This window comes from Bidens hawaiensis, unplaced genomic scaffold, assembly GCF_021521415.1.
Source record: "Bidens hawaiensis isolate Kalapana, Puna unplaced genomic scaffold, B.hawaiensis_p1.1 tig00042360_1, whole genome shotgun sequence".
NCBI classification, from domain to species: domain Eukaryota; kingdom Viridiplantae; phylum Streptophyta; class Magnoliopsida; order Asterales; family Asteraceae; genus Bidens; species Bidens hawaiensis.
Genome location: NW_027497501.1, coordinates 128,161 through 142,421, shown reverse-complemented (window position 1 = coordinate 142,421; position 14,261 = coordinate 128,161). Strand labels below are relative to the sequence as shown.

At 35.1% G+C, this 14,261-nt stretch overlaps 1 non-coding gene across 1 annotated transcript; it reads left to right on the top strand.

Annotated features, from left to right (window-relative positions):
* Positions 1 to 871: 871 nt before the first annotated feature.
* Positions 872 to 978, top strand: LOC143593566 (small nucleolar RNA R71). The gene has a single exon (XR_013146126.1). It is a non-coding gene; the product is annotated as a small nucleolar RNA R71 (small nucleolar RNA).
* Positions 979 to 14,261: the final 13,283 nt, after the last annotated feature.

Here is a 14,261-nt window from a genome sequence, read left to right as displayed (position 1 = left end):
CCTCATCCACCTGCTCCTCTTCATCGACCGCAGGTGTGACAACTCTCGAAGGATCAATCTCTCTTTCTTTTCTTGCATCGCTCCTAGTAGTCACTGCTTTGGCGAATCCTCTCGGATTTTCTTAGTATTACTTGGTAGTGAACCTGGTGCTCTCTCGGATAACTGGCTGGCAATCTCTCTGATGTGACGCTCATGATTAGCTAGAGATGTGGCTTGGTTCTTCAACATAGCATCGTGTTCCGCAAATTTCACCTCATTTGTCACTCGGTTCCTCTCATCTCGCTTCAGCAGCTCAGCCATCATCTCCTCCAGTGAGGCTTTCTTCTATTCTCTCCCCACTTGTTCCGAGCTCTCCTGACCTGAACTCCCCTGCCCAAATAGATTCTCTCAACGCTGGTTTTGGTATTGGGCTTGGTAGCCACTGGCTTGTCCCCCTCGATAGTTATTCTGATTTCATCAGCCAGTGTTTCCGCCGAAGGCGGGGTTTTGATATCTCAAGGGGTTGTTGACGAAGTCAACCTTCTCCTGATTGCTACCCGACTTAACAGGACAGTCAATGGTGTTGTGACCCCCTCGGCAAACCTCACACTTCGCGACACTCTTAACGGTAAGATCTCTAACGAGTTTGTTCAAAGCATCAATTTACGCCTGCATGCTAGTGCTCGAATCGACATGAAGTACTCCTCTCGATGACGTGGAAATATTTCTACCCGTGTGCCCCTCGTAGCTCGCTGCAATATCATCAAAAAGGACGACACACTCATCGGGATCCTTGTTCTTAAGGAGGTTCCCATTAGCAGTTTGGTTCAACATCTCTCTCATGTGCTGTGTGGCTCCATTGTAGATTTTCTCGATGAGCATCCACTTATCTAAACCATGATGAGGACAACTTAGAAGGAGGTCCTTGAATCTTTCCCAAACTTCCCCGAAAGACTCGTCAGACCTCATACGGAAGGAACAAATCTCCTCACGGAGTCGAGCGGATTTAGATGGCGTAAAGAATTTGGTCATGAATTTCTCTTGAAGGCCCACCCAAGTGGTGATGGATCCAGCAGGTAGTGACTTCAGCCATTTGTAGGCTTTTCCGGAAAGTGATAAGGGAAAAAGACGGAGATAGATGGCTTCATCGTTCATGTTGCCGATATTGAAAGTTTTGCAGATTTGAACAAACATGTCGATATGGTTTGAAGGATCTTCGCTCTCTAGCCCTTGGAATTGGAGTGTGGTTTTGATGATTTGCATGACGTGGGCAGGAATGGACCAGCTGCCAGCGGCGGCACCGTTCGGTAAAGTGATGCTTGAATAAGGATTCGTTGTCGGCCTACCATAGTCAGCTACTAGTCTCCTAGGCGGTTGGTCACTGTAAGGCCCCATTACCGGTGCCTCACTTTAACGTCGGATTTACTCATAAACATAGTTCTACAAATCAGAGTTTATTAAAACTTTCACGGAAACATTAACTTAAATCATTCGGTCCAAGATATACAAACTTTTCTTTAAAACTATAACATAAAAGATCATATTTAAAACATCATTTCTTCCATCTTCAGATGCCAGCCGTTCAATCCATGCCATGTGCCAACCTCATGCTAGCTCCTTAGTCAGATCACATGCGTGCATACTAAAAGTCAGCTATGCTGAGTGAGTTCTAGCTAATCAGGAGACATACAATACATACACATATCATCCATACATACATAACTTAACCTCGTATAAATATCCATAAGAGGAACGTCACGTAATATCTATTAAAAGAACTATTACTATTACCCATGCTATATATATTCTCCATAGAAAGAACACTCTATACATGTTATCCATCAAAGGAACACTTTATATACTTTCCATAGAAGGAGCACCCTATATACTTTCCATAGAAGAAGCACTCTGCTATCCATAGAAGGAACAATACACTATCCATAGAAGGAACACTATACTATCCATAGAAGGAACCTTATACATTATCCATAGAAGGAACTCTCTATATTATCCATAGGAGGAACATTGTATATAAGTTATTATTTCATGTCCATGTAAGGAGCTAATCACTTCCCTCGATAATACGTGCAATATCCAAAGATCGTTCACGTACTGACAAGCCTTCATCCTTATATTACATACGATATTCATATCTTTATTTATAACCTGACAGTACGTGCAATATCCGAAGATCGTACACGTACCGACAAGCCTTCATCCTTATACTACATACGATATTCATATCTTTATTTATAACCTGACAGTACGTGCAATATCCGAAGTTCGTTCACGTACCGACAAGCAATCATTCGTATCTACCACATATATAATACATGGCATACACTTATTATTCATACATATCATACATATCTGTGATCATAACCCAATAGTACATGCAATATCCGAAGATCGTTCACGTACCGACGAGCAATCATTCATATCTATCCAACTATTACTATATAGCATACACTTACCTCTTAAGGTAAGTGTGTTAACTAATCACATCGAGTATGCACACAACCCCGAAAACATAACAAGGAATGGGGCTAGAAACTCACCTGAATGCGGTTACATTCACCATTACTGGTAATCCCTTTGTTTAGCTGTGCGTGACTAACTGTATAACAATTACATGTATCAATTAACTATCACTACTCATATCACGTTTCTAGTCTAATTATAACCTTCAAAGAACGGGGGTCCGGGGGCAGCGCCCATGGTAGAGAAGTTATAGGGGCGGAAACCCCTAGCAGGGTCCAAGGGGCTCTGGCTGGGGTTAATATTTTATTGTTAACATCTTAATCCTTTAAGGTATCTTCCATAAATTAATAAAGTCCAAGGGCTATTTCGTAATTAAATCATTCTTCCCTAAGTCCAAGGACTGTTCTGTCATTCTTTTAAACTTCTAATTCATTATCCGGCTTTTCTAATTTGTTATTCAGTTCTTTAACGAATGGGGGCTCATAACGAATTGACCTGTATAACCATTTGGTCTTTATAACGAACTGATCTTTTATAACGAATGAACCTTCTAACGAATGAGGGTCCATTCGTTATCTCTCCATAACGAATTGCTTATCTAATTTGTTATCTTTCCTTAACGAATTAAGGCTTATTCGTTATCTTCCCTTAACGAATTGGCATAACGAATTGAGGCTTATTCGTTATCTTCCCTTAACGAATTGGCATAACGAACTGAGGCTTATTCGTTACCTTCCGTTAACGAATTACTTTTAATTCGTTAGTTTCCCATAACGAATTAGGGTTAGGGTTCTGACATTCTTTTCAACCTCGTACACGCTTTCCGGCGCCGTCATCGCTGGAAAACCAGGATCTCGCTGGAAAAACGAGATCTTAGTTATTTTCCACCGTTCTTCACCGTTTTTCATCCCGTTCGATCCAGATATGAGCTAGGGTGACCCCTAAACTCATCTTATGATCGGTTTACACCCGATTCCACCCGGGTCTCGTGACTTTAACGGTATAAGGGTGTCGGCTCATCGTTTCACGACTAGATCTAGCGAGTTTGGATTCGTACAATATCATACTATCATTACCTCGGGTCGGGATCCGTTCTTCTTCTTGGTTTCAGTTAGAGAAAGAGAGAAATATGGGAGAGAGCTTAAGTGTATGTTTTGGGTGGTGTAAGGAATATGAGAAAAATGAAAGGATTAATGGGTGATTATGGTTTGTATGTCATGGATCATGGGCTTAAGCCCATAGTCTTTTCTTCCTTCCTTTTTAATCCAAGTCTATTATCCATATATTTACTATTATTTTTTAGAAATTTTGGGATGTTACAATCTTCCATGTTCCTATCCCAAGAAGATGCGGAAGAAACAGAAGAAGAAGAAGAAGAAGAAGAACCTGTTGGTGAAATAGAATGCTCTCTCTCTCGGGCACGACTTTCTCGGTATCTCCAGACGTTTCAAGATTCGGCGGTCCTTGTGAGTGGGTATGACGCATACGACTAAAAAGAAAAACTAAAATTAACTAGGCTAAAGTTAAACTAAAAACAATTAAAAACAAATAAGCAAGTAAACAGAAAACAGGTAAGTCCCCAAACTCGAGTCATTCTCTAATCGCATCAAACCATGTCCCCGGAAACGGCGCAAAAAACTTGATGTACGAAAATATATATAAATAGTAAACACGAATCGCAACTAAGCTTTAAAAAACCAAACAATCTATCCTAGTTCACACAAACGACAAGTGTACCGGTCGCGTATAGCAAAGATCAGGAGAGTCCGGATATCGAACTCGAAGACACGTGAGAACGGCTCAGATTATAAACCCTAATCCAAGTCCTACCTTATTAAATGATTTTATATTAATTTACTAGGTTATTGACCCGTGGGCGCCACGGGTGGAAAAATATAAATTTTGTAACATGAACCGGTAATATTAAACTGGAAAACATAAGTTCATACATACATGTCGAGACGATAAAGATAATACACAATTGTTAATAACGTCGGTAACAAAATAAAAACTTTATTAAGCATAACTTTCAAAGGAAAATAAATTGCATTTTACAATCATTCTATAGATTAAAAATAACAATTTCATATATTACTAAGAGTTTCTTATAAACAACATTTGTAGTTTTATTTGTGACATTTCCTTCCTTGTCTAATATCAGCATCTTCACACCGTCTCTACTCTTCATTCGATAAAGCAACATATAGTTGACCATGTGTTAACACCGGTGCTCGCAGGTATATGCCAACTCTTGCTAGTGATTGGCCTTGACTTTTATTAATAGTCGTTGCAAAACATACCGTAACAGGAAACTGTCTTCGTTTTAATTTGAATGGCAATTTCTTATCTGAAGGAGTGAGACCACTACGAGTGATGTAAGTGTGAAACCCAATATTAGTACCTGAAATGACCTTAACTTCGATAAAACGCTTTCCAAATTAATAACTTGTAATCTGGTTCCGTTGCCTAAACCGTTCTTCTGATCAATATTCCTTAGTAACATTATTGGCACACCAACTTTTAGAACCAATCTATGATTAGGCATACCAGATATCTTTAAACCATTTAAAAAATCTAGTGAGTGTAATGCTGCATCGAAACTAGGACCAACACTTTCAGAGTTGTCTAAACTACCAGAACTAAGATATTCAACTTCTTCTCCAGGAAACATAGACAAAAATCTGTCATTAATTTCTTCGACAACCTCATTTAAAGGTGCAAGTATGGCCCTTTCTTGGAAATATGAAATATCATTACATTTTTCCAATAATGCTGGATAAACAAAATCAATAAAATCAGAAAGAGGATAAGAAGAATCACAAATCAAAAGGTCATCCGGTATCTCTATAATGGCGTTACCGTTATTGTCACCACCAAGTTTTCCTTCACCGAGCTGTGACAACCATTCAGCAAATCTAATGGTGTCTTCCAAATTTGATGATTGACATCTGACAGTTAATCTCATATTTTTGGTTAACCTAAGAACCTTGCATTTGGTCCAAATGTGGGATGAACTAAGTGAAGCATTAACAATGTCACTACGTGACCCATTTTGTACCACGGGTAGGATTTGTCTAAAATCACCACAAAAAACAATCACTTTACCACCAAATGGATGTTGACAGTTGCTACGGTTACCATCTTTTATAACATCTTTTAAAGTCCTATCCAAGGCTTTAAAAGCATGTTTATGTATCATAGGAGCCTCGCCCTAGATAATGAGATTAATTTTGTTGATTAACTTGCAAATATATGGATTTCATTTTATTGAACAGAATCCTCAGTTAGATTTATAGGAATTAAAAATCTAGAGTGAGCGGTTCTACCTCCCTCAAGTAACAAAGATGCTATACCGCTGGAGGCAACGTTTAAAACGATTTTACATTTTGATCTTATGGAAGCCGATAATGTCTTCCATAAAAAAGTTTTTCCCGTCCCTCCATAACCGTACACAAAAAAATACCACCCCTCTTTTGATCAAATGCTTCCATTATTTTATTATATACATCTCGCTTAGGGCTGTGCAAAGCCGATTACCCGAACCGACCCGACCCGATAACCGAATATTGCAAATAAATGAAACCGAAAACCGGACCTTTTAAGGCGGGTCGGGTATCGGTCTTGATCGGAATCGGTTTTCCGGTCTTAGAACAAAAACCGAACCCGTTTTACAGTTAACAGGACCACAAACAGGTATAGAGTTTATAGCTTGGAATTGGATATCTTTTGTTGATTTGGTGTGATTTCAAAGGTTTCACACAAACATGATATGCTACTCCAATTCAAAATCAATCTTCAGATTATCAGTACCTTTTTTTTTATGTTCTTACCATTTTTCCAACCTCCAGGTACAACTAATTTATAAAATTCTTAATCCATTTAATTAAGTTGATTAAATTCATCTTCACATATACATCATCACACTGTTAACTTGTTAATTGGGGAATCAATTCAATTCACTATGTATTTCTGCAATATTTTTGTAAGCGCACACCATCTGTTTGATGAAATGCCTGAGTAAATATCGTTCATAATCGGTTATTCGGTTTTAGCCGGTTTTCAATGGACCCGACCCGAAACCGATTGTGCTTGATATTAAAGACCGACTTTATAAGTTTGTAAATAGGGTCGGTCCGGGTTCGGGTTTTTTTGGGTCGGTTCTTCGGGTTTTTTCGGGCCGGACCTAAATGTGCACACCCCTAATCTCGCTGCTCATCCGTTAATGAAATAAAAAGACGTTAAAACTCACCAGTCATGACTTCTGTGTCATACGCTAGCTCCTCATTCATAAAACGATTTGTTGATGTTAAAATACTATCATCATCAGGAAAGGCATTGTAGAAAAACAACGGAGAGTACAATTATTTCAGAGAAGGAAGTTCTCAATTTCAAGTAACGAGAGGTTCTTTAGTTGTGTCTCTGAAAGCACCAAATCTGTAACGATAGATAAAATATTTAAACTGGCTATTCAACTTAACATTTTTATGAATGTGTGAAAGAAGTTCAAAAAATAACAAATTAAATTAATTTATACATGGATTTTTCTGGTCATTTTGTTGTTTGTAGAGAATTCCATCAATTAAATAATGCCAACACTTTTCCCATACGTCTTCCGGTCTAGATAAACTGTATGTGATTAACATTGTAGCTAATAAACTACGTAAATAATAACCACTTGCAGTATGACTTGCTTCTTCAATAGCTTTTATATACTCGTTGTCATCGTCTAGAAGCCCTCTTTTATAACACGCATCCCTATAAGTAGCACACACTTCACCATCAGCAGTACGAATATCTTCAAAACACATAGGGCCTTTAACCTTGTTCAATAAAATTCTTAGATACTATGCTTCATTGAAAGACGGAGGGACATGATGAACACGACCAATTGAGAAACCTCGTTTACGTAGGTCCCAAACCCTTTCATCGGGTTTCCAAACAAATTTTGCTGGAAACTCAGCGTAGGTTAGCATTCGAGCAAGACCATATTGCTGATTACACTCCATCCAAGAAATGAATTTTGAAGAACCAACACTCGGTTTGTTTAAAATGTCTTCCACGTCATCATCATCTGCGAAAACAACTGTTTGTTGCCTAGGTAAATGAAACGGAAGCCGAGTCACAGAAGGTACTTTGTAATGCACGTCAAAAGCAAAAATTCTCCATGCAGCCTCACATGCAGAGATATATCTGCCATCATAAAACGCCTTAACTTCGTCGACCACTTCTCCTTGATTGTCAGTCTTGTCTTGTACAAGTGATATAGTAGCACGATCCGGGCCTTTATTAATGTACTTAGACAAATACTTAATCGAACCCTCTTGATTACACCATTCAACATTGATATGGGCGTGATATTTTTTTAACAATCTGCTGTTATATGGAACAACATGTCTACTGTCTAAATTCACCGCAGACTTGACAACAACATTACCCAAATCTCTTCCTCGGTAAACAGGAAACCCATTCGAATCAATTGACGTTTCGTTCTAAAATTTATTTGGGAATTTTTTAGAACATGAGTTATCGACCATGCACGAGCATTTTGGATTAACCACACCGCAAGGACCATGTAACATGTGGTCGCTTACAAGAGAATACAACTCTGGATCTTCATTTGGATCTAGAATTTCTGCTGAAATAAATTTGTCTATATTCTCAGGATTATGAATTTTGTGCTCGGAATGTAAAAACAGGCAAATATGTGCATGTGGCAATCCGAATTTCTGAAATTCAATTGTATAAACAACTGCAAATAACAAATAGTAATGGATTAGATAAGTTATTGAATACCAATATTATATATGTTAACAATATAAGTCATAGTAGCATAATTATCATAAAATAATTATAATAAACAAATAAAAAGAAAACATTACCTGCTTGCAGCTTTCCAAAAAATCTCTATCCTTCAGGTATTTCATTAACGAATCAAGCTTCATCTTGAATAACCTACACAATATATCTGGCCTGTCTTTGGATTTGCGATTTTTGTTTAGTAAAAATCGCTTGATTTCTGGCCAGTTTGGGTTGCATGTTATGGTGAGAAAGAAATCTGGATAACCAAACCATCTACATATAGTCATTGCATCGAGATAATTCTGCATAATAGATCGAGCACCTCCGGTAAATGATGATGGTAAAATGATACGTTCTCCGGCGGTAGAAACATCGGAGGCCCCAGCCGAATGTATGTTTCTTAGGTTCTCATAAGTTTCAGACCTAAGATTTTTTTGTTGTGTGCGGACATAATGCAACATTTGAGTCTCTATCATTGTATAGGCATCAACAAACAGTTGCTGAGTTAGTCTTTCGCCGTTTAAAATCAATGAAAAACCATGTGGCATATCTTGAAACCTGTATGAAAAGAATTCACGCATTGTGCACTTCTTGCGTTTGCGCTTTGTCGACCCTCGAAGTTCACGATGCACTATGTCAATTCTATAACCATCATCACCATACGGAAAAAATATAGGGTACTGAAGAGGAACATAACAAGGGTGCAATTCACTGATACGTTGTTAAAACACAACAAATTGAGTCCATCCCATAGTTAAAACATATTGATCCTCGATATACTCAATACGTATGAGATGACCGTTATCATTTGAACGATAAAGCAAAAAATATCGATCCTCTGGTTCACCTTGAAATAAATGTTGACAAATTGCGTGTGGAAGAACCTGAATTTCAAATAACAAAAACATGTAAATGGAATAGTCCTGTACAAAATTTAAAGTATTTAATAAAATGTATATATATGATTTCAAGTTTATACCATATGTGTAGCCGCTAGATCGAAACATTTAATATCGGCAGGGATGTCCATTATCACCATCTGGTCATGAAATCATTATGACTAAGTTTAATAACTTTGAATAACATAATTTACCAAAATATAAGGAAGCATACAATATACAACAAACTTATATTCACGATTTATATTACGTAACAAACTACCAGTAGCTTTTATTGATGTCAATGGTTGATGAAATATCATAAATAGTTTATAATCTCCAAAATTGTATGTATTTACTCAAAATAATAACAAGAATAGTCACCAATAGTTTCAAAAATATTTGTCTTGGTGAAGTTGACTTTAAAACCTATCAAATATGTTGGTTTAAATTTGAACAAATTTACAGATAATTGGATGATCAGTTATGAAACTTTTGGTGACATACAATTATGCAAGTTCCGGCGATGCAGATTATTATGACATCAGAACAGTAGAATCATGAAGATCTAACCTGAAAAAATTTGTGTGGTCGATAGGAGGAAGATGAAGGGTTTGGTTAACTTCTGATGTGATGATGATACAAAAGGTATGTATGTGTTCAGTATGTTAATATTATTTTAATATTATTGTGGATTCTTTTTGCTAAAAGATTTTGATAACGACATTAAATATTTATATATTATAACTATAATTTAACTAAAAAAGTTAAATTGATATCTTTAAATATGGTCTAGATCTGAAATTGATATCTTTAAATATAGTTGAAATTTTAAGTTGATATGTTTAAATATTACTGTAATACATAAATTAGTTATGGATGGTGTATGATGTAACTAATTGGTTCAAACTGAAAATGTGATTAGTTAATTGTGTGTTTTATGTAGTTAATTAAGCTATTTTTAATTATTGTATTTTGGAATGTAAAATTAAACCTCGATCAGTGTGTTTGATAATCAATATTGAAGTCTATCCTTGATACCAAGGAAGACAAAACTAAATGTGATATAACGTAATTATGATTTTTTTATTAATAATATGTTTAGTAAGTTTATAAATACTAAATGTGTTCAGTTAAGTATGTATGTTATTTTTAAAAATAGCTACATTAAACTTCAAACATTTTAAATTCATTAGTGACAACAACTATATATATCACACCATATAAGAGTTATATATACAAATTAGTTATGCATGGTATGCTGTAAATAATTGGTTGAATTTGAAAATGTGATAAGTTAATAATTAGTTTATGTGGTTAATTAACCTATATGATAATACTTGTATTTTGATATGTAAAATTTAACCTACATCAGTGTGTTTGATAATCAATATTGATGTATATCCTTGATACAAACTAAAAACAAACTACATGTGATATAAAGTAATTATGTATGCTTTTTTATTAATAATACGTTTACTAAATTTTGAAATACTAAATGCGATAAGCTAAGTATGTTTTTTTATTATTACGTTTACTAATTTTTAATAATAGGTATACTAAACTTCAAAATTATTAAATACATTAGTGGAAACAAGTTTTTATTAAGCTAATAAGTAAGGTTTAGATCCAATCAACAAAGCATTGTTATGTGAAAAGGTAATAAACGTATATCTAATTGATAAATATGTGATAGAACTAATAATCAAAAGAATTAAAAAAAACTCCGTAATTCAACAATGGTGTGAGCTACATCATATATGTACATTATTATAGAAATAAGTCAAAAGAATTAAAAAAATAATTCAACAATTAATATCAATCACAACACATGTTACCATTACCAATGTAAAAAGTATATAAATTGAAATGATTAACATTCTTATACAAATCTTGAATGAACTATATAGTTGATATCCAAATCAATAACAATAACTACAGTCAACTATGTACATATAACATAAACATATGACATGCATGATAAACATTAACAACCAATGACATAACCTTATATTAAAATCTTAAACACAAAATAAAGAGTACCAAACCAAAGTCACCAATCAAAACCAGTGACCAATAAAAACCAAAAATGTCAACACAAAATACCAATTACCAAAACTAAAGTCATTAAAAGTGAAACATAAATAAATTAAAGAGAATTGCAAAATAGTCTTGAGAAATCCACGGATCACTAAATGTTGGGCATGAAAAGGGTAACCACTTCATCACCGTTGGTTTTTTGCTTTGCTTCTTCACCACTCTTTGATTTGGTTGACGACATGCCCGTCTCGACCTCAATATCATAAGCTTCATCCAACTTTCGTTTGAGCTTTAAATCAATGACAGAAGAACAATCAACCTTTTCGTCAAACGAGGAAACACGGTCATGAATAGGAGTGACATGTTCAGAGGAAGGAGTACATGAAGCCTACAAATACAGCGAAGTAACATGTATTTAGTTTATGTAGTTTTATGTAATAAAATAATAAATTCATTACATCAAACAAATATAATTTAGAGTAAAAACAAGAAAAACTCAAACCTTTTTTTTGGGTCTCTCGGTAGACTTCAGGCCAGAGAGTGAACCAAGTGTTAATGATGGTTGTTCGCTTGGCTGACCACCATTATAAACCGTGTCAATAACATAACAAAACACAACTAAAGAAATACAAAAATGAATATAACATTTAGGAACAATAACACTTTTAAGCCAAAAAATGAATACAAAAATGGACGATATAAAAAGAACACAAAGTAAAAACCTTGGCACAAAGCTAATCGTTTTTGCTAAAGAGGCTTTGATGGTGTAAGAGTTACCCTATCAAATGTACCTATTTATACAAAATGAATTATGGGAGACTAAATTATAGAAGGAAGGTATACAGGTAACTGATTAGAAACAAAAATTTAGGAAATTTCAAAATTTTCAAAAAAGTTATAGTAACAACGAATAGAAGGGAAATCGTGATTAACGGATTTTCAAATTTTGAATTTTCTAAAATGCAATGTTACACAATTAGATTAGTATAAATAATTAGCTTAGTATAAATGTAATATTATTTAATTTAAATCTAACTATACTAAAACATACGGAAATAAACTTATTAATGTAAAAATATAAGTTACTAATTAATTTATTTACAATAATATAATTAATCTTCAATTATAACATCATATATTATGTAATGTAATTCATATAAGGTGTGAAAATAAAAGTAACTAATTTTGTTATATATATATAACTCAATTGTTAATTAGTAAATCGTAATTATAAGTCAATCTTTACAATAATAAGTCAATGGGTCAACAATGGAATTGTAACTCAATTTTTATTGTTAAAAAATAATAACTCAATGTGTAAGGCCCCGTTACCGGTGCCTCACATTTGGACGTTGGATTTACTCATAAACACAGTTCTACAAATCAGAGTTAATTAAAACTTTCGCGGAATAATAATAATAGTCAACCATTCATTACAAACATTCTTAACTTGTCTTTAAAACATAACATAAATGGTAAGATCAAAACATCTTGACAAATCTTCAGATGTCAGCCTCTTCAACCTTGCCATGTGTCCTGCTCAAACCAGCTGTCTCAACCTGTTAACCTGCGTGCATACTAAAAGTCAGCTACGTTGAGTGAGTTCTAGGTAATCACATAACTTACTTTACATACACATATACACGCCCGAAGGTACGCATTACATACTTAACCTGTTCATCATTCTTTCATATACATTCATAACTAAGTTACATTATGAAGAGCATTTCGCCCTACATACCTCGGATATTATTAGAGTCCGGTACCCTCCATCCTCGGATATTATTAGGGTTCGGTCACCCTTCATCCTCGGATATTATTAGGGTCCGGCCCCCTCCATCCTCGGATATTATTAGGGTCCGGTCACCCTCCATCCTCGGATATTATTAGGGTTGTACTGTAAGACCCCGTTATGGTGCCTCACATTTGGACGTTGGATTTACTCATAAACGCAGTTCATTATATCAGAGTTAATTAAAACATTTCGCGGAAATAATAAAACTTAAAACATTCGTTACAATCATCCAAAATCTCATCTTTTAAAACATAACATAAATATAGTAATAAACATCATGACCAATCTTCAGATGCCAGCCTCGTCCAATCCTGCCATGTGTCCGCCTCAAGCTAACTGTCTCAATCTATTCACCTGCGTGCATACTAAAAGTCAGCTACGCTGAGTGAGTTCTAGTTAATACAGGTAACATACAATACGTTCTTATATTACATACTTAACATTCTTTACTTTCTTTCATACATACATAGGCATACACTTCCATTCTTACTTTCATACTTTCTTTCTTTCATACATACGTAATTGTATACTTTCATTTTTACTTCCATACTTCATATTTTATCATTCTTTACATACATACTTATACGTTTTAAAGAGCCTTTCGCCCTATAACCTCACATATATTATTAGGGTCTGCTACCCTTAAAGAGCCTCTCGCCCTATAACCTCACAGATATTATTAGGGTCTGCCACCTTCCTTCACATATATTATTAGGGTCTGCACCCTCCTTCACAGATATTATTAGGGTCTGCCACCCTCCTTCACATATATTATTTGGGGTCTGCCACCCTCCTTCACAGATATTATTAGGGTCCTGCCACCCTTTACCGTCAGTTCCTCGTTTCATACTTTTCTTTCTCTTACGAATCATTTATATATAAGTATACTTTCTTACATACTCATTAATCTATAACATACATCACACATATACTTATATAGTCAATTACATCTTTAAACTATCTACTAACAGTATATGCAATATCCGAAGATCGTTCATATACCGTCAAACAAACATTCATAACTTTCACATAAGTCATAATAGGCATACACTTACCACTTAAGGTAAGTGTATTAACTAATCACATCGAGTATGCACACAGCCCCGAAAAACATAACAAGGAATGGGGCTAGAAACTCACCTGGATCCCGTTGCGTTCGTCGTTAATTGTTATCCCCTTCTTTAATTGTGCACGGCTAACTGTTAAATATATATTTGTTAATTTACCATATAATTACTTAAGTTGGTATTTTAGTTAACCAACGTATTTTCTATGCTGGGTTTGTTTGT